This window comes from Stegodyphus dumicola, chromosome 10, assembly GCF_044657685.1.
Source record: "Stegodyphus dumicola isolate Sdum_Otavi_A_Nest chromosome 10, ASM4465768v1".
NCBI lineage: Eukaryota > Metazoa > Arthropoda > Arachnida > Araneae > Eresidae > Stegodyphus > Stegodyphus dumicola.
The window spans coordinates 72,274,520-72,299,213 of NC_140777.1; the positions used below are offsets into that span (position 1 = coordinate 72,274,520).

At 32.8% G+C, this 24,694-nt stretch overlaps 1 protein-coding gene across 4 annotated transcripts in view; it reads right to left on the reverse strand.

The window, feature by feature from the left end:
- LOC118199192 (Krueppel-like factor 7) overlaps nt 1-24,694 on the reverse strand; it is a 129,413-nt gene that overhangs the window by 57,468 nt on the left and 47,251 nt on the right. The window contains exon 1 of one of the 4 annotated variants that reach the window (XM_085825074.1): nt 13,433-13,587. The exons of 2 other annotated variants lie outside the window; for them this stretch is intronic. The gene's annotated coding sequence lies outside the window, so the exon portion shown is untranslated. Of the gene's footprint in view, nt 1-13,432; nt 13,588-24,694 lie in introns of those variants that run through there. One more of the 4 variants, XM_085825076.1, reaches the window with a different exon arrangement.

Here is a 24,694-nt window from a genome sequence, read left to right on the forward strand (position 1 = left end):
GTTCGAAAATGTCACGCCCGAGTATTTCTCGGGGTAATTTTTTGAGTGCATGTATTGTTATACCCGAATATATATCGGGAGATGTTTATTTCGGCTACATTTGGTTTTTCCAATAAAAAAATTTGACAATTTGTGTACCCAAATCATCAAAATAACTTGACAGTTAAAGGGCTAATAAAGAATTCACATTTGGCAGTAAACTGCTTTCTTGCTACAACCTAAGTGTAAAATAGGTGAAACATATTAAAATGTGCGAGGGCTCTATGTGCTGTTTGCAAAAAACTGAGGAAGGATGCTTTTTGATGACGTTGACTCACAAATAGTGGGTAATGAGTAAGAAGATCACTGAAGATAGTAATTCGATTCGGTTTTCAATTTTGGCAGCTTTTTCTTGGTTTTTTTATGTAACATAAATATGAGCCAATCTTCCATGAAGGCATCCGTTATTTCAGGCACATAACTCATAATAGATTAAACAAACTTAATAGTAGTTAGTTGGTTCACTGATTACGATAAATAACTAGAGAGCTAACTGCCATCTGAGGAATATCTTCATGTAGGATCTTCTGAAGAAAACTGCTAAAATCATACTTAATTCATGTTATAAATCTGCGAAACCTCGATGCAACCAGCCCGTTCGTCTATACCGGGGTTCTCGACCTTTTTCACCATTGCTAGGAGTTCAATCCTCCTTTCCATTCAAAAACTTGTAAAATAAATATACATTTATGTAGGTTTAGATTATTTCTAACGTGTTTTTATAATTAACACGTTGAGCGCGGCGCCGGTCCCTTTCCGTGTGGCCGGCGTCGGTCCGCGAGACCGACAGTATTAAAGTTAAAAAATTAATATAGTCTCAATGAAATGTGATCAAATTTAGTTTTAATGAAATGTATTGAAATATTCTAAACAAAAATACGGCTGCCGGCTGAACGGAAAGGTCAGCAAATTCGGCGCCGCGCTCAACGTGTTAAACAACAAAAAGTTGATAAATTCCAAAACTTGAATAAAAGTATCTTTTTTATATTTATATATCAAAACGAAATGCTGAACAGCAAAATAAAATGTTGAGCCCATTCTCTTCTAATGAAACTATGAAATTAACCCCAAGGGAGGAATTTCTCCTTGATTGAGAGCCAACCCCTCGTCTTGGATTGTTTAATTATGGCAAAGCACACGAGGGCTATCTGCCTAAAGGGAGGGATGCCTCCGTGGAGGACTTTCTAAGGGAAATTGGCTCGTATACACGTTACACATGGGGAAAACCACGAAAACGCCCATGCAAGCCAGCCCGTTCGCGGGATTCGAACCTCAACTACTACCAGTGTTCATCGTCTTTACCGCTCGGCCGCTGGTGGGCCCAACCCCTCGTCTAGACCTCGCGAGAAGCTACCAAGCTACCGCTGTTCGAGAGTCTTATTCCACTGGCGAGTATCCCTTGGTGGACAATTTTCCGAGGAAATTTACTAGATCACATTTTCATGACATGCAAACTCTGATCATTATATCAGATTATGACAACCTGACGCCAATGTTATGACATTATCATTACAGAAAAAACAAGACTTCGTACAAATCTGAGATGCTTTGGCCTGTTTGCCCAAAACAGGGGTTCTTAGCCACCGGGTGTTTCATAGTTTGAGGGGGCATGCGGTTACCCTGACTTCATCTGTTTCCTGCTACGCCTTTAAAAATAATCTAAATCTAAATAAATGTGCATATTTTTCGAACTTTGTAAAGAGTGGGGAATGAAATTCTAGTAATAGTGAAAGAGGAGCATGAAGCGAAACGAGAAGATAATTACTGATTTATGAAATCCGTACCTTCAGTTCCGATTATGAGTAAGAAACCTTTACAATTATACATGTTTCCGAGTAAAGGTAAACCTTTACAAGATCCAAATTTCATTTGGTTTTGTTTATTTTACTTATGACAAAGCACTCTAAGGCTATCTTCCGAATGGGAAGTTTGCCTTCATGACCATACAGCCAACATGTTCGCCGGGATTCGGACCCCGGATCAAACTACCAGTGTTCAGAGACTTCGTCGCTCTGCCGCTGGTGGGCCTCGTACGTGTGTGTGTGATTATGGCAAAGCCTCAAGGGCTATCTGCCTAAGGGAAGGGATGCCTTCGTGGAGGACTTTCTAAGGGAAACTGGCTCGTATACACGTTACACATGGGGAAAACCACGAAAACGCCCATGCAGCCAGCCCGTTCGCGTGATTCGAACCTCGGACCGAACTACCAGTGTTCAGCGACTTTATCGCTCGGCCATTGGTGGGCCTCGAATTTCGTTTGAATTGCCATTATGGGCTTCCTATCAAACCAAAATGCATTATTCACACAATGTAAAGACATTGAAACGAGGCGAGAAAGAAATGGCAGCCGCAAGTTTAAGAGTCATGAGAGAGAAAAATTCGTATGCGAATTAAAAATGCTAAAATAAGGCTTAAAAAATTGTAAACGTTAAACAACAAGAAATTTTCTGGTACTCTTTTTTTTTTTTTTAAACTTCAGGTGGTTTAAGTTATTTTATTGGAAGTTCGGAGAATAAATAAACTCGTAATAATAATACGAGAAGTAATTACGAATGTAAATGCCCAAATATGTTATGGTACTTAACCTGAAAAATTAAAGAACATTGTATGAATCACTTAAATTTCGGTGAAATGAGAACTTTTGAAGAAACCTCATTATCAAAATATAAATAGTGGGTGTAATTTTCTTAGAAATACTTGAAGTAAACTCTTTCTCAGAGATAAATATACCACAGCTTTCGCTGTCGAAACAATTTAATTTTCGAAAGAAGCATCTCTCGTTGAGCAAATGTAAATGATGTTTCGCTTCCTTGCTTTATGCAATAGAAGAAACGAACCTACGGTCTCGTTATCTCTAATATTTGTGCAATAACTGACCACATCAGATAAGACCCATTTGCCCTATAGACCTACTCAAAGTAAACAAAGTAAATAAGAGGATGTATTTTTAGGTTACAGAATACAGACGTAAACATGCTACAGGAAGAAAAGGTGATTAGTAAAGAAAAGAGCTTGAAACATTGCAAATGAAGACATTTGAGAGATCTCAAAGGGAAAAAATGTTAAAAAGGGTGCACATACACACAACTTAAGGATCAGATATATTTCGATACTTCTGAAGAAGATATTAGAACATCTCATATTAAGCGCGTCATGGAAAGAGATTGTGGTATCGCCAACCAATTTTCTATACTCCTTGGAAGTTACTTGAATTGTCTCTCAACAAAACGAGAAGGCCAATTCTATGCTATGGATCTGTAGCCTCGGCGATAAACTTCAAAGGTAACCTTGCACAAACTCCAGGTACGCTAGAACGAGATTCTGAGAAAAATTGTGAATTCCCATTACCTGATTAGAAACAAACTGATCCATGACGACTTGAAAAATCGACCCTATAGTGGACCACATTACTAAACTCAATAAGCGTTTCTTCAGCATTGAATTTTGCTGGGATGCTGCAAGTGTTTTTAGAAGTTCTTAGTTACCAAATCATTACAGAAGCTAATTTAATCAGGCCATTTGCTACTTACATGCTTAAAGATCACAACTTCGTAACCTAGCTTTGATTGCCCACGTTTACTTGTTTTCTTGAGCGGTGTGATTTCCGTCTTTCGTCGCTTTCCATCTGCTTGGCACAAATTGCAAGATTGGTAAAGAAAACAACGTTCTCCACACTTTTACCTCACTTTCTTTGAACGTTTTCGGAGTTTCACCTGCTAGCTCAAAGTTATGTACCCTTAGTGGCTTAATTTTTTGTCTAGCTTACTAAGCCACCTGCTAGCTCAAAGTCATATGCCCTTAGTGGCTTAATTTTTTTGTCTAGCTTATTAAGCACCCTTTTGGAGCCACATAAACAACTTATCGGAACACAGTATCGGAAGATATTTAGGGTAAAGTTTTTTTGAATGCAGCAAAGCTTCTGAGGGCCATCTGCCTAATAGAAAGGAAACTTTGATAGAGAACGTTTTAAATCTTTGACATGCAATGATGTTTGGAAAGTATCATTATTTTACAAAAAAACTCTCAGCGGCTGAGTGGTATAATGAATATAATATTTTCTAGTCCTATCTTCAAGTGTTCTGTACCAAACCGGTACAAAATGCCCAGCAAGGTACTTTTCAGTTTCGCCGGCGCAAATCTCATCAGGCAGACTTTATTGGCGACAACACACATTATACACATAAAAAATATGAACAAATGTTAGTTCTAAGAATTTTCTATTTTGAAGGCATAAACATTTTAATACCGTTTAAAATTTTGTAAAAAGACAATAAATGTTAATTTGTAAAAAGACATTAATTTAAGAATTTACTATGATTTCATCCTGATTCACTGGTTCATATCACGTTACCCCAAGTATCTCATCTCACGTAAACTACGCAACAAAAATACAATTCTCTCTGTAATTATCTACATTAATTTAAAGTTAAATCGTCATATGGAATACAAGTTTAAATGCAAGAATCATTTCAATTCGTACGAATAGCTTACTCAGAAATTATGTAAAACTGCAGTGCTTTACTCGCTAGTGCATTCCCATTAGAATGGATGAATTTAACCCTTGACTTTTGCCTTTTCTATATTTCCGCCTTCGGGTGTGCAGTGTGATTGCATCTTAATTGACTTAATTACCGCGAATGGCCTTAGGGCAAAAAATTGATAACACATACAGTAAAGATCCTTTCCTTATTTCAATATAATGAATATTGAATCTTGTAGGAAGAATAAAGCTAATTTTTCAGAATAAACAAAATACTTTTATTTAAATTTTAAAACAGAACCAAAAAAAAAAAAATACTGCAGCTCTAAACTATCAAAATTTTAAACTCTTAACTACTGCAGTTAAAACTCTTACAACTATTCAAATATTAAAAACATTAAACTCTCTAAACAAAAATATATATAAAAATCTTTCGAATCCTCTTCTTGTTGCCACACCGTAAAATGCAAGTTCTTGTCCTATTATTTATATTTCACGTTCTCTTTAAGTCACGATCTTCACAAGTCATGATCTTTACAAGTCACGATCTTTACAAGTCATGATCTTTACAAGTCACGATCTTTACAAGTCATGATCTTTACACATACGATGTAGTACATTAATATACCCAGCTGATATTGTTCAGTATAAAATGCATCAGAATAACTTCTTATATCCAAGTTACTAGTGACTTGTAAACATTCTCAGTAAACTCAAAATCACAATGCATAAAACGTTGCTAACATCCTCATTCAGCAAAGTCCTGACAGTGTCTCTTTAATAACCGCAGGTCACAAATACCCATCTTTAGAATTAACTTTATAAATTCCGCTACAAATTTTAATAGTCCATAGAGATTTTTGGCTGGACATAGCGACAATAGAATGCTCCACCAACTGAGTACAAATGCTGATAGTAATAGAAAACGCGGTACAGCAACTCAGCTGGTGGTAAGTAAACAAGTGTCAAAACAGATTTTGACAAGTCTCAGATGTCACAAAATTGCGGCGACTTCAAATTGCGTTTAGACTACAAAGTGCACATTTACATACTTGGATATATGTACCATTTTTTTAAGTGTAAAGATTTGTTCTAATACGGCTGTGATTTATTATAAGAAAGTGAAGATTTCTATTCTTGAGAAAACACTGATTCAACTATTTTAAGTTAGTAAATATTTTAAATCTTATATGTAATTTAATCTTTTGTATAAGTTCAGTCATATGTCAAGACGTTATGGTAAATTTGCGTTATATTCCTACATAGGGAAACCGTGAAAACGCCCATGCAGCCAGCCCATTATTCGAACTTTGCCAAACTACCAGTGTTAAGCGATTATACAGAGTTTTATTTTTCGCACGGTTTTGAATTTCTTAAAATAGTTTTCTCGCCAATAAAACTGACATTTTTAATATAGTTTCTATTACATATGAAAATATAGTTTCTATTACATATGAAAATGTAGTTTCTATTGCATATGAAAATATAGTTTCTATTACATATAAAAGCAAATATATAATTATATTTGCTTTTATATGAAATAAAATATAAATTTACAGATCATAAATAAATTATCCTAATCTATAAATATATAATATACCAAATTGTTTCATAAGAATAAATTGAATTTAATTAAAAAAATTAAATTTAAATACATATTTAAATTAAATATTCTTTGCGCCATTGCTGCAAGGAATGAAATTTAAATTTAAACAAATTTAAATTCTTAACAAATACGTATAAAAGTAAAAAAGCAAATTTAAATTCTAAAAAAAGGAAAAAAGCCAAAATAATTTAAAATATTTTTTTATTTATTATTAAATTATTAAATTTTTAATTATTAATTATTAAAAAGCCAAAATAATTTAAAATATTTTTTTTTAATTATTTTAAATTATTTTGGCTTTTTTCCTTTTTTTAGAATTTAAATTTGCTTTTTTACTTTTATACGTATTTGTTAAGAATTTAAATTTGTTTAAATATAATATACCAAATTTACAGATTATAAGCAAAAGAATCCTACTACTTCAAATTTTAAAATAATCTGCATGTTATTTAAACAAATATTAAGATATTAAATATGTTTAAACATTTATATGCATGCGTCACAAGCCCAATTAATTAATATTTTTATGTCACAGATCTAGTAATTAATTGATCATTACATAAGATATTTGCAAATAAATGAAATTTTCTTGCAAATTTGGTATAAAAAGTATACTTTTTTTTTATAGAAACCTGAACTGGTTATCACTTGGCAGGAAAATTTCAAAATTTGTTACCGAAAAGCCACACTTTCCCTGAAAGCGAGCGATATTTGAATGGACATTTGCCTGATTGCTGAATTGGCTGTACTATTGCTAACGGCCGCAGTTTCACAACTGTCAACAAAGATCGACTAGAGATTTCTTTTCCCTATAGGGGTGCGTCAAGAGCATTGTGTATGCGCGATTCTTATCTGCAGATCTACCAGAATTACAACAATGTATTCGAAAAGTCACAGAAACCATGGATATAGGAAGTATCCTTACCTCCACGATGCAAGCATAGAACTAGACTTGCTGCAATGTGTAGAAAGAGTTCGATTCTTATCGAGATCTGGGCCGCCAGACAGGCGGTTTGCACATAGAAATATTTTTCCTTTTGACGCTAGTAAAATTTTGGTATTTGTCTTGTCTCTGAATATCTTCGTAATTCTCCTCTGCAAACAATTTTAAGGTATCCGATAACGCTCGAACGTAAATTTTGGAAAATAGAGTAAATAAATCTATTACTGGTGTTATTTAGAAGAATGCTATTTAAAATCTATGCAGACACGTGATAAATATACCATCAAGGAATACTTTTTGTTTCTTCTTGCATTTTGGGTTAAAAATGCGTTAAATTTCGGGACTACCAGATGTGTTCTCCCCAAAATTATTCACTAATATTTTACTTTTATTTTTGTCATTTACATTTATTAAGATATACGGATTTAAATGGACTAAAAACTAAGCGACAATGTAAAATGTCTATTAAATGTATCCGTTTGAAAAGCACTAGCTATTTTCGAGAAATTTCTCTTTTCATTTAGAGAATCGTTCGGAAAGCTTTTAACACACATAAACCTAAACTTTTAGTCCATTTAATTCACAATATTTCACGGATTATTTATGGAAGGTTTGATAAAATTACTACAGTAATATTTTAAGTTAAGAGTTTTTTACCTAACAGAAAAGTTGAAAAAGTTAAGTTTTTCAAAAAATAGGCTTAATGCAAACACAAACAAAACAGAATAGAAAATGTTGCCAAATCGAAAAATTGGCCCACCAGCGGCTGAGCGGTAAAGGCCGCTGAACACTGGTAGTTCATACGGGATTCGAGCCCCGGCGAACGGACTGGCTGCTTGGGCATTTTCGTGGTTTTCCCCCAATGTGTAATAACGTGGATAGGAGTCAGTTTCCCTTAAAAAGATCTCCACGATGCATCCCTCCCTTTCCGTATAGCGCCTAAAGGCGGAGCACGTAATAAGTGAAGTAAGAAAAAAATAGCAAAATTAAATTCGTTATCGAGCATTTAATAACAAATAGAAAGGTAGGTTCAAATTCATCTTTTGAACATAACCAAAAGTATTCAAGTGAAAAATTTCCATTTTAAAGTTATTTACAGTAGTCTGTACACCTTTAGACATCAACTTCTGGGTTCTTAAACCCAAACTTCCATTTCACCGGGTAGAACAAGGACAGCCATAATTCTGCTTCTAACGACCAGAGAGAGACAAAATAAAAGTTTTCGAAAGCCTGATTTATAAGCTTTAAAATAAAGTAATAAAAATTGTTTGAAAATTTTTATCAAAACTGAAGATTAGAACGTAGTTTATAGTTTAAGCAAAATGTAACAAAGAATTTTCAGTTTTTTAATTACCTTGCGCATAATGAGGAAGTCACTACGTATATTTTAGGTCAAGTATGAGATTATTGAACAATACTCCGCTTTATGTACAATGATATTATTTATCTATTTACCTATAATTAATCATAAACCATAAAAACATATCTATATTGAAGGAATCGGAAACAGGTCTCTATGATTAAAGTTTAAATTTACTTGTTAATTTTTGAATGAGAAGCGGGAGATTTTTGAATGAGCAGCAGGAGTGGAGTGAATAATTTTGACTTCTCCAATTCAAATTTTCGTTGAAACATCTTCAGAGAGTGCAACAAGGGAATTTCGCGTCACTTCCCCCCCCCCATCATTAACCTTCCCATATTTTCAGATAATAGATAATTTTAAACACTACACTTTGCAAAGGAACTACATCTTTACAAAGTCAACTATATCCTTATTGTAAGTATATTATTATTATATATAAGGACTGGATTATAACACGGACTCTGTGACATGTCCAGTCAGCCTCCTTTAAAGATTTTTTAAGAGGAACTAGCTAATATACACATTACACATGGAAAAAAAATACGAAACTCCTCATGCAGCTAGTCCGTTTTCCAGGATTCGAAGCCCAAACTGAACTACCAGTGTTCAGCGCTCGGCCATAGGTGGGCTCTGAGAAGCAGGCATGCAAAATAAATGCAACTGTCAAAAGCAGTAATTCTGTGAAATTTTTGAATATGCATATCATTTACAGCTAAAAATAATACACCGCAAAGGTAGTCAGTAATATCTCATTTGGCCTGATGAATCATACACATTTAAAATTTGAAATTGCAAGTACAGTTTTAAACAAATATGCCCTTACTGAAAACAGTTTCCTAAATTTCTTGATTTAATAGAAAATCATGTTCAATACGAATTAATGTAGATTTTGATGCAAATAAAACTTGATAGTTAAATATATTGTTTAATTATATGTAATTTTAAAAATTCTTATAATTTACGTTATAGAAAAGCGATTTTTATTGTTAAAAATCTGAAAACTTTGATTTTTTATATTACAGCCAAACGGGTTCCCCCCGCTTCATTTACAGACACACTTTTTCAAGAGCATTTGTAGTAAAAATATTTAAAAACATCATATCTTTAGAATTACTGATAGTCTCGCATGGTGGTGACAAAAAAAAAATGTTTTATTTCTTAGTGTTGCCCCCGATCGCTTTGAAATTTCTGAGTTTTTTTTTAATCAAAAATTTGTTAAAGTTTTACAAAATATGAAATTGGCAATAAAACAGAATTCCAGATTCTGGCTTCCAGGTGCCCATGTTAGGGTGGAGGACTATGTTATTCAGAATTTGATTATTATAAATACCGTTGTTTTTTTAACAATGCCAGAAATATACATAAATTCATGCAGATTCTTCATTAAGTAGTTTCTTTAACTAAAATACAGGGCGATAATATTTGATGGCAACAATTTGGAAAGCGATTCGGTCATTGCAAAATGCAGTTCCGAGATTAATAGTCTTTCTGGGCTAATAATAATTAAATATAATTATTTAATTATAAATATATAGTAATTCAACATACCAGCAATCTGAGTGAAATTCAAAATAATCGTCACCGTTTTAAAAACACTGACCAGTTGATCACTTACATAATTAGTCAGTAAGATATAACCCTGATTCATAAAGAAATACGATGATATTTGATACTAGTTACGATTAACACAGGATTGCATAAATATTTTTTAATTGCATGAAAATATATAACTGAATTTGAATCAAATTCATATCAAAATCATTAGTCATCAATGACGGTTGTCTTATTAGAAAAGTAATACCTTTGCAGCTTCAAAGAACATCATTATCGTTATGTAATTATTTTTTATATTAAATAATTCGAAATTTCAAGTGAGTAATTTGCAGTGTATTTGCTGTTTGGAAAGGGAAAAGGAAAAATACTATCAAAGACTATTCGAGAATGCAATATGAATGCTCAGTGTTCATAAAAAACATTGTTGATAAATTTTTAATGAATCGTAATATACTGAATGTAGTATTTCTGTTTCAAAGGCTATAGTCTTCGAATAAATTTGATATTCAGCTAATGTAAAAAATTTATAAATTGCAGAATAAACCAAGAATAACTGGAAAGTTCCAGGCACTTATTTATACAATACAAAATAGTTACATATTCGAATGTAAATTCTTATGTTTTTTATTAAAAATGAAAGGAATCTTAACATTTTCTCGATTCTGAAGCCGTGTCCTAAAACATTCTTGGATTGGATTATTAAATTATGGCAAAGCACACGAGGGCTATCTGCCTAAAACTAAAACATTCTTGAATTCTTTATATTAGAATGATAACAGAAAAAAATCTTTTACTTAAAACTTTTTTTCATTAAAGTAACATTTCGAATTTACGTCTAACAAAAAAAAAAAAAAAAAAAAATCAATTTAAGAATAGAATTTTTAAAAATACACTTTCATTTATTACGAAGATAGGAATGAAATTTAGTAAATGGAAGTATTTAATCAAAATACTTGAATCTTAAAAGTTGCTTTTTCTACAAAATTTCACAAAAAAGGTTCCAGTAATAATTGAAATGTTTTGCATTTTTCCAGAAATTTAACTCAAAGCAAACGTGGATGGAAGAGGTTCAAGAATTAACATATTAGAAATTATTTAAGAATTAACATAAACATTGAATATGGAAGATCAAATTCATTCCAGAAAATTCAAAGCCAAGCGTTCAGGGCCTGCCATGAGGTTATACTGGCGATTTCGATCTGCTAGAATTGTGACAATCTCATTTTGTCTAACGAATGAATCTTGTGAACGACAATAAAATAATCTTTCTTGGGTTTCGAATTAAATGCTTAATGGTTTCCTTACATTTTGATTCTAATAAAGAAAAAAGAGCGAAAATTAGAGATTTCGAATCTTGAATCTTCAATATCACATCATAAGATTTTATCTGATTTCTCCAAATTACTTCCTTTGTTCGTTTTGAAAACAAACAAATCTCCGTATATTTATTTTTAAGTCAATATACGTTATCATATCCTTTAAACAGTTTGTAGGTGAGTTTGTGTGCCTATTGATTTTTATGTGTGTGAGACTGTTAGCTGAAAAAATGAAGACAACGTGAAGCATTATTGTTGCCAGCTGATCTATTTAGTAACTAAAATGTTTTAGCCTTTTTCACGATACAGGCATTTAATGAGATGTGTTGTTACACAACAGCACTTACGAAAGGTAGGGAAAGGCGGATCTTTTATATTTACATTTTAATGAGTTTATTAATTAATTTTCTATACAAAGGCGAAACTTTTGGCATATTTATCTTTGAAAATAGATGCATATATAAAATTATATATGGAAATACCTTCTTTATTTCATAACGAATTTTTTAATGTTTACTGCATATGAAAACGTAGTTTTTTAGTTCTTTAATCTTTGGTTCAAGTTTTTAGTTATGTGCATAAGTCGTATAATTGCTGTAAAGACATTTAATTCCTTATAACTCATTGTGAACTATATCTCGCGGTTCTTTCCCCACTTCTTCCCATATTAGACATTAAGGCTCGATAGCCTCAGGATATGGTTTAAGATAGGAATCACACTATGATTTACGAGTCGCGGGTATCAGAAACACATGTTTAACGATCCTCAAACCACATTCTGGATTTGAAGAAAAGTATAGAAAAGAAGTAAAAAATAAAAAACCGCACTCTGTACTTAAGGTGAGGTCATAAATCCATCAGTGCTTTAAATTATTTCGAAAGCTCTCAGATTTGCTTTATTTGATTATGTCAAAGCACTCGAATGCTATCTGCCTACCTTTCAAATTTAAAAGATTTATAAACTAAAATTTGAAAACTTTACTTTCCGTTTAGGATAGATAACCCAAAGATTTGAAACAATGACATAAAACCGTAAAAAAAAAATAAAATAAAATAAAAAATAAAAATTAAATTAAAAAAAATAATAAAAATAAATTTTTTTTTTCTGTTTTATAGCAGAAAATAAAACTTGTTAGAAAATACGCTTGAGAATTTGATGAAAGATTCTGAATAGTATCCAATATTACAGCATAAAAAAATTATGAATTTTACATTGGCCGACGTTTTTGATACATTTGATAAAATTACAGAACTTTGTGGACAAAAAGGTACTGTTCTGTTATCCGAACCGGATTCAGAAACGCATTCGCGTGTGTACGTATGTGCATATATGTGTATATGTATACACATACATCCGTGCTTACATACATACATGAACACATACATATCTGGATCCGGTCCTGATAACAGAACAGTACCGACAAAAATTCGAGTACTCAATAATATTTAACACAAAATGAAACTAAGATACTTAATACAAAGTGCAGTGTCAGTACTCTAGTAACACAGATTCACATTGTTACATAATGTAATGATAAATTCGCCAATAACTTTCATACTACATGAGACTGGCTAGTAACATTTCAATGGCTAGTAACATAACTTTCATACTACATGAGATTGGCCAGTAACATTTCAACTGCATTGCACCAGCATTCACATACAACAAAGTTTAAAAATCCGTTTTGGGTAACAAAAACACGTAAAAAGTATAAGAAGAAATGTTAAGATATGTTTTCGCAATTTTTTACTTTAAAAAGAGATGCTAAAATATTAACTTAAAATGAATTAACTGAAGATAGTTCTAAAGTTTATTTTTAAGATTGCGATGGTGGTTCTAAGCTATTCAACTACAAAATTGCCACGTATTCAGCGACATACGAATATCCTTCAAGCTTTTAAGGTGGTTATTTAAAATTCGCATAAAATATTTTACAATGTAAGAAAGTTTGATCGCAACTAAAACGGATTGCATCCCATTCAGGTTAAACAAAATTATTACAAATTATTACAAATGATTAATTATTACAAATGATAGATATCGTTGTACTTTGCAAGACCAAAGATTTTCCTTCACGAGGTTACTAGGTATTACGTGTAACTGAAAAAAAAAAAAAAAAATAGTACTCACTCGGTTTGTCGTCTGCGCCCAAGAAACAACGTGTATCAACGACTGTGGTATGATTAGCGCATTCGTCGCGGACGGAAACACTTGTTTCCGATTTCTCTTTTCAGTGCTTGTCAGTTCCGTAGGATTGGTGGTAGTAATTCTCTTTTCCCCTCCTTTGCGTCTAAGGATCACGTGACTACTCGTCAAGTAGAAAAATTTTCTTCCTCCGTATCACTGACTCAGTACAGAAAAGTGCACATGAGTAATTTTCGCCCCTCCCGATTGCCAATCAGAGTATGCAAAACTTAACGTAAACTTTACCCCGTGACTTTGCGTCGTCCTTGCTATAGTCCAGCGGTTCTCAACCGGTGGTACGCGTACCACTGGCGGTACGCAAGAGAAAAATAGGTGGTACGCAAAGAAACAAAGTATTTTTAACTATTAAATTCAAAAATCTCGTAAAGAAAAAGAACAACTTATAGAAATTTCCTGTGATCGAACTGAAGATTCCAAAACTAACACACTTGTTAACATTTGGCTGAATTTGAAAAAAAAAAGAATTTAAAGGCGTTTCAAACGAAGCTGTTAAATTTTTATTGCCTTTTTGCGCAACCTATTTGTGTGAACACGCATTTTCTTCCAAGTTCTATTTGAAAAAGTAATATAGAATAAAATTAAAATTGGATCCTAATTTACGGGTAAAGTTAAGTGAAATAAGACTAGATATAAATTTGATTTAAACAGGCCCAAATTTCGCACTAAATTTTAGATTTAAAGTATTATTACTTCAATTTTGGTAATTAAAATGGTAACCAATTTTTAATCTAATATTTTTATGTGTGGACATTTAATTCAGCCAATAGTTTGTGCAAATGGCAAAATATATTTGTTTTTAATATTTCTATCCAGAAATTGAAAAATAATTATTGTAAAATGGTACGAAAGGTAAGACGGTTTTTGTTTAGATGGTACGTGCTAGTCAAAAGGTTGAGAACCGCTGCTATAGTCTGTTCCGAACTCATTACAAAACTAACCGTCATGACTGGTTCCATCTTCAACACTTAGAGACATACATATGTTTTTGATAGCTCATGATTATGAATGAAAATTAACTGCATAAAATGGGAGTAAATTTAATTTTTAAAGGACTGTATCTAATGATTTTATATACCATACAGTGGGTTAAAAAAAGTATTCGCAATTGTAATTTTAAGGGCTTATTAAAAAAAAGTATTTCTCAACGCAAGTGAAAATATAAAATAAAAATTATAGTGAATGTTGGCATAAAGTAACTTTAGATTTCTTTTTTTATACCAGCAGTATACCCAAAAAGGATAAAAATAAATAAAACGGATAGCAAAGTTCCAACATTTATGCAAATTTCGTCGTGCTGAAATCAGAAGTTGGGACTGATAAGACAGATTGTTAGAATCAAATCAGCTGTGTTCTTCAAAACTTTTCTATAGAACATGACAAAACACGAGTGATCCGGTAATCAAAACAGAGTTAACTCATGTTAACAAAAAGATTTAAAAAGAAATTTATAAATTCTATACTGAAAAGTACGATGAAAAAATTGCAGATATAGAGCTAAATGATGGAACATTTAGCTCTATATCTGCAATCTTCTCTGAACACTTAGAACATCAATTTTTAGTCCTAACGTGATACTGGTGGACATTGAGTTTGATACTGATGGACATTGAGTTTATCTCGCAAGTTGAAGAATTTGTTGATTGTTGGATCTGTGTTCCTTCAGCAAGCCCTATACCTGGCTTCACTACTCCTGGTGAAACTCATATAATAGGTAAGCTGAACATTAAAAAGGCTCAGGGCCTTCGCGGAATTACGAACAATATTTTACGCAATTTGTCTTCCAACACTATCGCCAAATTCCCTGGAATTATCAATGCCTGCCTGACGCTAAGTTATTTTCCCAACCATTGAAAAGCTGAAGGATCTTTTTTTTTTTTTTTTTTTTTTTTTTTTTTTTTTTTTTTTCCGCCAAGCCTGAAAAAAACAACACCTAAGTAGAGAATTTTCTTCCTATAAGTTTGTTTTCCAAGCTCAGTAAAATTTACGAACGCATTTTGCAATCGAAAGCTGTCTGCCTAAGAGTAGGAATGTCTTTGTGGATGACGTTTTGAGGACAACTGGTTCGCATACGCCTTACACTGGTTTGCGGAACTTAAGCGTATATTCCTGCAAGAATGGCAAACGATACCCCGTGATACGATCAAGATTTGATCAATGAAGAATAGACTAAAAGTAGCCATATAGACTAATGCGCGGTGTCTACGAAACTGCGAAGTTACAGGAGATAACTCTATCTTAAAAATTTATTTACTTTGAAATTTTTTAATTCCAATAAATATTTTTCCCTCACCTCAATGTGTTGGTCATTGGTCTTTGCAATTTTCTTCTTTACGCCGGCAATTTTCGTCATACGTATACAGTTCCAATAACAATTAGGGTTTTTGAATCCGCTGAACAAGCAGGAAAAAAGTGGGTGTTGCCGTTCGAAAATTTGGAACTTTTGTCACTGTAACCTTCACTATGAGAACTCTTATTGTTTTTAACTCGTGCAATCTCGAGCACATACCTTCAAATAACAATATCTGAACTTTCATTTCGTTTGGTTGAGGGGCTAGGCCGCTAGATATCAGGGAAGTTTCTTTATGAGCATCCTGTATTTGCCACATTTACTTAGTTTCAATTTCACACGTACAAAAAAGTAGTTTTTAAATACTTGGATTTGTATGTTAACTTATATCTAAAATCTCTTTGCAATTTTAATATAGTTATATATATCAAAAGAAGAAGAATTCTTTTCGTGTAGTTATTAGCTAGTATTTTTATTCTAAATACTATTTTTGTGAAGATTTTTGAGAAATTATAAATTCCTTTTTCTTCTTCTATCAATGAATTCAACCTAATTTTTGTTCAGCAGATGCTAAGCAGATTTTGTTATTTGACAGGAAACTCTTCCTGCTATTAGAGTAATCTGATCACGCAAGCTGAAAATTTTAGATAATATTAATCATCGTAATGAATGGCTCAGTGCATTGTACCATTGGTGCAGAAAATAACTTTCATCAGAATTGAACATGCAAAATACAATAAGGTATAAAATGTTAAATAATGATATTGTTTCATAATTATGCTGAATGAAGCTCGCCTCCGCACACTTTGAAGTTCATAATTTACTGCAGCGAAAGGAAAAGGCATTTTCTGGATAAAATGTAAGCTTTCGTATTCGTACTAGACTTTCAGTGCTAAATTCGTGACTTCAAATCGACTAAACCGGTAAGAATGGAATAAAATGAATTTTAAATCAAATGGATCTTTTATTTAGTTCATTATTGAATTAATAAATATAAAGGTAAGGATAATAGATTAGGAGAAAATACTTCAGACTCATTTGCCCCAGAAAGCTACCTTAAATGTATGAAGGTTATTTTTTAAGTGAAGCTCAATTTGCTGTAAAAAATACCCAAGCAAAGATTTTTCAAAAAATTCATTCATTTTTTTTTTTTTTTTTTTTTTTTTAATTTTCATAGAATTTTCTGTTTTCCCATATAATTCAGGGTTTTTCATTTCTCCAAGTCTCATGTTTGCCTGAATTTGAATCTCAACTGCCTGGTGTAAATAGTGATTAACGTGGATGACCAGAGCGCGAGTCGACATTTTTTTAACAATTTTACTCATTTTGCAATTTACTGTCACTTGTTGCATCGTCACCATAAATTTTAAACATCTGATGATGAATATGTACCATTTATATGCTTCTTACTGTTAAAAACCGGATGAATTGACCTATTTCGCAGTCGGTGATACGCTTGATTTTTTTGTTGTGGTTGTTTGTTTGTTTTTTAATATTTGAACCACGCATTATGAAGCATACAAACTGACGCCATGCATGGCGTAAAGTGGCGTCAGAATTTGAGAAAAGAACGCCAAGAGCTTGTGCACGCACTTATTCTCAAGCAAGCGCGAAATTTCAAAAGGTATTTACAAACAAATCTTACTTAAAACATAACCTAATCAGTAATATAATACAGTCATAAGAAATGATAAGAGTCATTGAGGTTCATACGAAAAATTACCTCACATTATTATTACGGAAAAGGAAAAATGAAAAAGGAAAAATGGAAAATTTTACCGAAAAACTTGCAAAGCTGTCACGAGGGAAAGAGCTTTACTAAATAAATTTAAAAAAAAAAAAAAAAAAAAAAAAAAGAAAATTAGGTTGAAAAATTAGTAAATTCATTACATGAACACATTGAGGGTTACTAGCACTGTTCCTTCATAGCTGGAGATTGCAACCCCGTGCAGTGGCATTTTACATTCGTTACCTAACACCCATTTAGCATCCATTAAGCTCTTTGGTACAGCAATATTACTGAAGGTGCTGTGGCCGTAGAATGGCAAACATGCTTTCCTTTTGTAAATTCTTCAAATTACAAACGAGTCTAGCATCTCTGGAACATATCAGGCGAACATAAGACTTGTTCAACATCTTTTATGAGCTGTACTAGAGTTGCAAAATTTACTTGCGTATAGAATTGACTGTCTTCTGATCTTGCTAAGTGGCTTATATTAATAGAGGCGAGATAAAGATACTTTTACCAAGGTACGAGTACCCCATTTTAGTGGTCGAGTCGTTAAGTGCTGAATACTTACTGGCAGTGCGATTCTACTTCAATGGGCTATCTTTTTGGGATGCAATGTAATTATAGCAATGGACTTTTAGGGCTGATTTGGGCTATCTTTCAACAAAATATATTTTTTCTACATTCGCGTTCCTCTTCTTTACTTTAATTTCCTCGTTTGTTCCGGAAACTTCTTGATGGAGTAATTAATTTCAAAGACCCTTTCTTTTCTTTGTGAATTTTTCCAAAGCTTGTAAACATTTATAAATAGGCAAATGTTATGTAGTAATACCATCAAACTAGTTCTTTAATTATTAAGAAAATATGTAGGGTTGCATAAAAATAAATAGAATGACAATAATAAAAAGAGACAATTTTGTAATTACGGATCGTGCTACTAGGCCGTTAGCTTAAAATTTTCTGAGCATATTTACCAAATGGCACCAGTCCGTTTTAAGTGACAAGTGTGCCTTGAGTGTCTTCGGTGTTAGTTTATATGTGTTCCTGCTGGCAACGACTTTCCGTCTTTGTGATATGCAGCCACAAAAAACAACGAGTGTGCAGAAAGTTGGTTTTTTTGCTATGGAAAACTACACCTGAGACCACTGTTATCCTTCTGCAAAACCAGAGGCGATGCTTTAAGTAATTCACAAGTAGTTTTCCGGATCAAAGATGGCGACATTGAAGATTACTAAGATTTACTATGACTATTGAAGATTACTATGATTTGGACATCTACTGAAAAACAAAAATGAGGAAAGCGTTGAAAAAGTGAGGCAAGGTACTAGTGAAGATTTTCGAAAGACCATATTTTTCAAAGGATTCCTTCCCTTTGACAATTCTTGAGGGGAAACAAAATAGTATTTGTGTCCCGCTCACGTAACTCACCAAAATTTTCTTGCTTGTGACTTTTTCTACATCGACGGATAAAGAAAGCTCTCAAAAAGTAATTCAGAGGACAGAAAAGGCGGTTTGGTGATATGGGACGATGTGCAAGCATTTGTGTTTCTTGCTTTGAATAACATTCCTCGTTAAGAGTTTCAGAACTGTTTCAATGTTTCTGTCATTGAGGGGGAAAACAAAAAAGATGAGAAAAGTATATCGATGTTGTAGAAAACACTTTGGCAAAACTGAAAGATGCAAGTATAATATAGCTGCTTAAAATTAATACAGCTTATTTTTTGGTATCCCCTTGTGATTTAATTCTTAAGTTACTCAAATTAGTGATACACTAAGTAATTACGTTTATGCAAGTAAATTTTATGTTCATATCATAAAAAAAATCAAAAACATTTCTATGCATGCCCTTCTATTACAGTTATTTCATGCATAGTTTGTAAAGACCTTATTTCTTACTAATCAATTATTTTTTTATTTTAAGAAACTTTCCTTTCCATTCTCATTTCAATTTCCTGCCAGTGCAAATTTGAATGACAAATATGCAATGACTTCGGACATAGTATTTAAGTAACAGAATTTAAGAGTTCGCAGTGGAAGAATTAGTTTCGGGGAGAACGGATTACGCTGAGGCTGCGAACGAGTTATGTCGCGTGTTTGCAAGTACCGCTGTAGTTGAATAATTTGTGCTAGCCGCTTATTTTAATTTATATTGATGTTCTAGACTCGGCTTTGCTGTGTGCAGCCGTTAAAGTGGATTTAGATTGAAGTAGGAGCCAGTCGTGTAGTTAAAATTTAATTAATTCTGATCGTACATACTGTTTTGTGTTTAAGTTACTTAGCCACGAGTGATAGTTAAATTGTGAGCACTGAGTGAGTGAATATTCTCTTCAGTTCAGTTAGTTAAAATAATAATAAGATTATTTGGTACTATTCCGTTTTGAGGACCGTAAAAAATTGCAGCGAAAATGTTTGCGCAAAAGCGCCAAATCTAGCAAACGCGCCCATTTAACAGCGCCAAATCTAGCTACGCGCTGATTTCAAATTGCGTAGGTTTAGATAGTTCTATATTTCTTAAGACGCCATTGAAATACTAGTTTAATTTTTAAATCCTTTTTTGATTTTAAATCTTTTTTGATATCCTATGGATTCAACAACTTAAGAATTGTTTTAAGAACGCGTTTTTAAGCATTGCACATACTTGGTATCCATGTACACATCGACCTATTTTCACTTAAAAAAAATCCCAGAATTGCACAAAAATGGCACTGCGCATACCCTTGACTTTATTTATTTACACATCGACCTATTTTCACTTAAAAAGTAAAAGAAAAGTGACAAAAATTCCAATTGTTTTTACCCTTGTAAAAAGCGCCAAACAAATAATTGGGCGATTCTGCACTTTACCAAGAATTTTGTCAAAGAAAAAGCATCATTCATTATAGAAAATTGTGTTTGAACAACCAATGAGATGAAATTATGTTTTAGCGATAACTCGATAGCGAAATAGCGATGCAGGAATCCATTCAGTTATGTTTAGCTTTTTTTTTATATATATCTATAAATTATATTAATGATCTGAAATAGTTATTTACTCTTATGCTTCCATTCAGTCATGTTTAGCCTTTTTTACATAAATTATAATAATAAAAAAGTATTATATGAAATTAATCTTTCATCTAAATTAAAACAATAATATTTAGAAAGCTATTTACTATTGAACTTCCTTTCTTGAGTTAGGGTTGCCGCAATTATTTTTGGCAGCACTGGCATCAACAATAGTTTGGCGATTTTTTACGGTCCTCAAAACCGAATAGTACCGATTATGGTAACCTCCGTCGGCAGTCATATGTTTATTTCCTTGTTTGTTTGTTTCTGCCCCCTCCTCCCCAAGGCAGAACGAGAATTCGCTATCTCACCTTCAGTAGGGTCTACATTTTACGCTCCCAGACAGAGTGTGACTCTAGTTCATGTTTAGATGCTTAAATCAATTTTCTTAAGACAAAAAATTTTTAACAGGTTGATAAAGCTTTATATAAATTCTTGATAGAATTTTATTATAATTTCTATAAATCTCCATAAAAATATTTTCTAATGAAGACCAATGTCCCTCTTTTAAGTATTATAAATATAATAATAAACTCTTTTTATAATGATCCTTTGCTATAGCGACCATTCCATTTTATTAACGACTGATACAAACTGCATTCCTTCTGTGTCCCCAACTTCTCCGTCTAACCAATGGCTGGAACTAGCCATTATAGCCGGTAGGCCACTAACACTGAAAGCGGTGGTCACTTTGTTATGGAGGCACCTAATAGGTGGGCCATCTTTGCCACGTATGAAGTACGGCAGGGAGTCACTAGCCAAAGAATCTTAGAGATTCTTTGCACTAGCTTCTTTCCCGTCTGGATGGCCCTCTGGTTAGCGCACACTGAACTGATTTTCTAAATAGCAATCTCTTGTTACAATATCCTTTTTTACCGAAAGAAATTAATTGTCTCGTTGAACGAAGTTCAATGAAGTCGGGCTCCTGGGTCAGACCCTATCCCAATAGAGTAAATTATATTTGTTTTCGAATTTTGAACATAGCATTTAGATGGCGTAGAATATGAGATTTTTGGAGCAATTACATGAAGATCGTGCGACTAGGTAGAGATGAATAACAAATCTTGTGATGGAGTAGATTGTAAAAGTAAAGTCCATACTATTGCAGAGTGAGAATTGGAGACGAGATAAAAGCGTGACGATAATAATTCGATAACTACAGATTGCTATTAAACATTTTTGAAAACACTCTTGCCTCTCTAACCTGTTGGTGAAACCTCACATGAGAATAAGGAAACTAGCTTACGTATTATTTGAATTTAATTAAAATTTTCTATTTTCGCTTGAAGAAAAAATGTGTGAGTTTTCTACTAACATCTTTCCCATTTCGAGAAAAATAAAAATTTCAAACCTATTTTTACAGTTATATCTGGAAAGAAAATTACCTTCTTTTAATACACGAATTTCGGAAATTTAATAATCTTTAATTATACGCAGTTCATGTCAAAATACCTGTTTCCTCTTTTTTGTTTAAACTAAACAGTAAGATATGGAAGTTAAATAGATTAAAAGTCGATAGGCAGAGATGATGTCACTTTTTATCGATTACTACTACGGATGGTTAATCCGATCACCTCCTCAGAGAGCTAGCTACATATGAGATATAAATGATGAAGTGACGTCCGAAAGCGACAGTCTAGACAGGATTAAATGGAAATTACTAAAATCATTTATTTATTAGAGATATTGCCTATTCCTGATACAGATCGATATGATTTTTTTTTTTCGTGAAGGGATCATTTATGTTACATAATGCGTTGATAAAATCAATTTTGTTACAAAAAATGCAATATATTGGTTTTATCTAAATTTATTGATATTGTTGGGAAGGTTTCCACTGTGAAAGATTTTAAAAATATAAAAAAATAAATAAACCACGTGGACAAAGAAAAGAAAGGGTAGATGTATATTTCACTTATGAACTCTGATGCGCTACAATTGGGGCCAACATTTAATTCTGACTTTCCAGAAATGTAAATCAATATTAACTAGCCTACAGTTTATTAGACGTATAAAGTCGATTTATTTTGTTTTGCATACCCTATGCATTATTAATACCACAACAGGTAAAGGAAAAAAAAAGGAATAAAAAAATAAAGAGAGGAGAGATTAATTTAAAATATAAATAAAAGCTAAATATGAAATACATGACACTAAAAGCATGTGTTCCTTTAATTACAACAATGTATTTCAATGTACTTTAATTCACGTTAAGCAGATATAAAATTTAAAAGATATTTAAATTATTAAGCGATGCTTACTTGATTTTAAATCTCTCAATTTCTTAAGCAATTTCAGGTTGATTAAATCGGGGAAAAATAAAAAAATAAAAAAATTTCCCTTTTCCTACATGAAAACATTTTGTAAGATAATTTAAACATCTTATGTTTCATGCAGTGGCAACACTTGCCAACGCATATGAATGATATGTCCATCTTAAATACTGTTATCTTGTACTATATTCATCGCTATCGTAAGCTTACGTCATCTGCTTACAGAATGAATCTTGTGTGTTTGGTTTATGTTATTATGACAAAGTACGCTAGGTCCTAAGAGAAGAGATGCCTTCATGGAAGACTTCTAAGAAAACATGGCAAGTAAACACGTTACACATGGAGAAAGCGCCGATGTAGCCATATCGTTAGCCTGGAATGTAGCCAATGTAGGTCAAATTTCTCGTATGGCCCACCAGCGGCCGAGCGGTAAAAGCCGATGAACACTGGTAGTTTGGTCCGAGGTTCGAGTCCCAGCGAACGGGCTGGCTGTATGGTTTTCCCCATTTGTAACGTGGTTGCGGGCTCGTTTCCCATAAAAAAGACCTCCACGAGACATCCCTCCCTATCCGTGTAGTGCCTATGGGCGGATCACATAATAAGAAAAAAAACTCCTCGTTTTCAGCAACGCTTACTGCTTGGTCGCTGGTGTAAGTTGAATTATGCCATTAAATTACGTATACAAATCTGTATGCATTGATTATGTTTGCCTTGTACAGCAAGGTAAATGCAATCGATGACATTTTCACGGTGAGCTTATACACTAATGAACGAATCGTGATGAAAAACTTCTATGACGTACATTATAATGGTCACTTTTATAATATAAACTTGACACCTTAGTACATTAAAAATGTATATAATACATATTTTTTCTCTTTAAATGTCATCATTTTTCTATTATTGTTAGGAGCGATTTCAGCACAACTAATGACTGCTCATCTGAAATGCATAATTTTATTTCAAGTTTTTCAGAATTTCACACTAACCATGATAACTAAAAAACCGGAAAAACGTTATCCTCACTAGTTGATTTACTAGAATGATGAAATTTTTATGCATATAATTATCAGCGTCAATTGGCGTTTTAAGCACATATTTGTAACATTTCTACTCGCAGCAGTATTATCAACAGAATTTGGCTGCGAAATTATTGGATTAGCGCACATGCAAACACACGCTGAAATGGTATCATCTTGTATTTTTACTTTTTTCACTTTACTTTCAATGCTATGGAAGTATGTAAAGTTTTCAAATATTGATCTGTAAACATGTTGGCAAATTTACACTTTTAATGCAAATTTGGGCTTATTTTATAACAATAAAACTTAGTATAACAAACTAGTTTCTACACTTTTTATATATTCATATCATATCTAACAATTACCATTTTGGTGGTTTTAGGCATTGTCGGTTTATGGTTTAAACTTTCCAACACATTTATTAAACAAAATCTCAATATAAACAAAGTGCCGTGGTTCGAACCCTCGCCTTTAAAAGTCGATTGCATATGCCTACCTAATTAGGCTATACTACTTTAGAGTCTTTTAGGTTTTTGAAGCAGGAAACTAAAAAAAAATCAGCAATGCCTTGCTCGGAGTTCGAACTTCGGCTTTTCCGACTGCCAGCTAGAATCCACGAAGACGTGCAGTGAGAAAGAGAAAATACATTATATTTTCCGTCACTTAAAGGTCTACCTGGAAATGGAGAAGAGGCAGCCGCCTAATGCGAAAATGGTGGCGAAATATCATCCAACATATTTTACTGAGAGTAGCTTGCTAGAGTCTATTAGGTTTTTCGAATCAGGAAATAGGAAAAATCAGCAGCGCCTTTGCCAGAATTCGAACGCTGGA